We start from the raw sequence: 2963 nt of genomic DNA, 5'->3' as shown, positions 1-2963 counted from the left end.
TGAAACTATTTGATATGTTCCAGTAAAACAAATTACAGTCAGCACCCACCAATTTTTATTCTTTTTCCACTTGTTTCTTTACTAAATGTGGTTTGGTAATTTTTTATGTATTGTGAGAATGTATTAAGATTCTCTGATTTAGCAAGCCTTGCTGCATGAAATGCCTTCAAAAGTAGACTTGAAATTCTTCATAATTGTGTGACAAATTTAAATCAGTCATCCTTAAAAAAAAACACAAAACCCCCTCATTTTTGTTTATGTATTTCATTTAGATGATTAGACTACAATGAAGCTTGTGTCTTTCAGTAAAACATGTAGTTCCAAAATTTGTCTGTGGTCTAGATTGATGCCTCTGTTCTAAGAAGAAAGTTTTGGCTCAGATGGCCTTTAACAAATCAGGAGAACTAGGGAGGTAAAAAAATTTGTTTCATTTTGATCTGTATGTATGACAGAAGCTTCTGAACTGTCCGGCATACAGATCTTGTGGTGTTGATAATAGTTGGATGATGATGGTGGTAGTTTCTACTCTGTTGTAATTTGACCTCACCAAATGGATGCCTGGCTCTGAGAAGCCTCAGCTTTAATTAAGGACTTCATTCTGCCTAATATAACTTCCATCAACTCTGGCTATTTACAGATATAGAAGATAAAAAATTAGAAATAATTTTCTAGTGAGAGTGCTGCATTTTTGCATTTGTTTTCAGTTCTCCAGTTGATACCTGTAGGTTAAATTAGAAGTTTAAATTGTGATCTTGAGGACTTCTGTGCCTCAAAGCTTGTCTGCTAACCCGTTGCTTTAGCTGCAAATGTTACCTTTATTGGCAAACCTTGCCTCGTTTTGAGTGTTTTGCCATTGAGGAAATCTAAGATTGGTGCAGTGCCTTGCCTTTGAAGTTTGTTGGTTGCTTTCTGACCCTGGTGCAAATGCCTTAATCCTCATCTTCCTGCCTAGGTGCAATTTAACAATCTCTTGTCCTGTTCTTTGTCACTGTGACAGGACGGAACAGTATTTTGAAGAGGAGGTATGGCATGCCACGTGACTTGGCTTTAATGAAGTGATGTAAATAATTGAAGCTATGTTGCATATGATTTTTGGTGTGAGGATCTGGAAGAGTCAATATGTCAGACTGCAGCTGTTTATTCTTTATAATGGTGGGTTGTTGGTTGTTTTTTGTTTTTTTTTTGAGAGGTAGCTGCAAGTAAACCAGAAGTATTTCTGCCACCCCCTTCTGTCTTTCTCAGGTTTTTTTTTTTTGGAGCTTTCATTCATGTCACTTCCCAGTGGGTAGATGATGAGTTTTCTGTCATATTTATCTATTAGAGTGCTAGTGTTTTTCTCCTGAGGAAGAAAGAAAAGTCTTGTGAATTCTACTCTCACTAAGTATCTCATTTTTAGTTATTTTAATGTCTTCCCTTCCATTTTTGGTTTGTCTTCTAATGCTCTCATGAATAAAGTTCCAGATCAGTCAGCTGGGTATGTCACATGAACAGATTTTTGTTCCTTTTTTCCCCACTTGGAGTCTTGAAAAGTAGATGCTCCAAAACTGATGAATTATGTACCAACACTTTTGGAGAAACAAAACAATTACTTACTATCTCATCTTAAAAACAGAGCATCTGCATAGTTTTACATTATGCAAGCTATGCTTTTATTGATAATCACATTAGGTAGGTTTTAATTTCTGTTGTTGTTGGGTTTTTGTTTGCTTCTGAAATAAGAGTAACCACTTCAATGCATCAAACAGTTGAAGATAATTTAATTCCAAGTCCTGCACCAAGGTCAGCATTTTTTTACATGCTTTTTATAATATTGAGCATTTATTGTTCTTAGTCAAAACATGTTTCATATGATCTGTAAGACACTAACTTTTCTCTGTAGGACCCTAATATTATTTGCTTGCAGCAGAAATACTGTTTTTTTTTTTTTTTTTAGTTTTTACTATATTGGTGAAATTTGGAAGCTGCATTTTTAATGGTACAGTCAGAAACACGTTAATTAGAAGGATAAAAATTTGTTTTTTGTAGACAAGTTGTATTTGTTGATCCTATTTCCTAGTTTTGTCTTCATATTGAAGTTTACTGGTTCAGTTACTTCATTACTTCTCTAAATGTGTTAACTGTTGTATACTTTTTTTGCAGTGTTCTTCCGTACTGTGACTTTGCTAATAGCAGGTCAGAATGGTATGTAAGTCTTAAGTCATCAAGATGGAAAAAAATGAAAATAAGATGTAATGAAAAAATGGGTTCAAGTCTGATGCAGATAAAGAAGTGACAGCTTAAATATTTGAGCAGTAACAAGTCAAATGCAAAGTTTAGCAGAAATAAACAATTGGAACATTAATTCAGCTAGGCTCACATTTTTGACAGTTATGCAGAGGTGAAGTATGGTTCTTGAAGAGGTGTGGTTTTTTTTTTTTTTTCTTTGCAGCAACAGCTTCTGTGCTGCCATGGGTTGGAGGGTGGGTAATTCTTACCAGCAGCTGCACAGAAACCTGTAAGTGCAAAGATGGCCCAGATTTGATGTTAAAGCTATCAGGCAGAGTACTGCTGTGTATTAGCACTTAGTCAATATGATGCTATTTGACCAGGTGAAGTATCTCAATCATGTGCTTATGTGTGACATTATATGAATACATATTCTGCATGTAGCTAATATAAGTGTTTCTCTTGGCTCACTAAAAAAAACTTTCCTATATTAGATATGATTTGGTGCCTCCAACATGGTCCCTTAGTGCAAAGTTCTAATGTCAAAATGAAGCCTGGTCAATGTATCAGGACCGTACTGTAGACTTCAGATAATTTAGTGCTTAATCTTTGACTGACTAAAATTGCAAGTCTTATAATATTTTTCTTCTGTACAAATGTGGTATTCTGTATCTTTCTATCATGGTTTAACCCCGGCCGGCAACTAAGCACCACACAGCTGCTCGCTCACTCCCCCCTGGTGGGATGGGGGAGAGAAT

At 35.5% G+C, this 2963-nt stretch overlaps 1 protein-coding gene across 7 annotated transcripts in view; it reads left to right on the top strand.

Annotated features, from left to right (window-relative positions):
* Nucleotides 1–2502: 2502 nt before the first annotated feature.
* MEF2A (myocyte enhancer factor 2A) overlaps nucleotides 2503–2963 on the top strand; it is an 81381-nt gene continuing 80920 nt past the window's right edge. For all 7 annotated transcript variants that reach the window (XM_009321476.1, XM_009321481.1, XM_009321478.1 and 4 more), the window contains exon 1: nucleotides 2503–2588. The gene's annotated coding sequence lies outside the window, so the exon portion shown is untranslated. The remainder of the gene's footprint in view (nucleotides 2589–2963) is intronic.

Source organism: Pygoscelis adeliae, unplaced genomic scaffold (genome assembly GCF_000699105.1).
Source record: "Pygoscelis adeliae isolate BGI_AS28 unplaced genomic scaffold, ASM69910v1 Scaffold13, whole genome shotgun sequence".
Taxonomy (NCBI): domain Eukaryota; kingdom Metazoa; phylum Chordata; class Aves; order Sphenisciformes; family Spheniscidae; genus Pygoscelis; species Pygoscelis adeliae.
The sequence above is the reverse complement of the archived record's forward strand: the minus strand, read 5'-3'. Positions and strand labels throughout refer to the sequence as shown.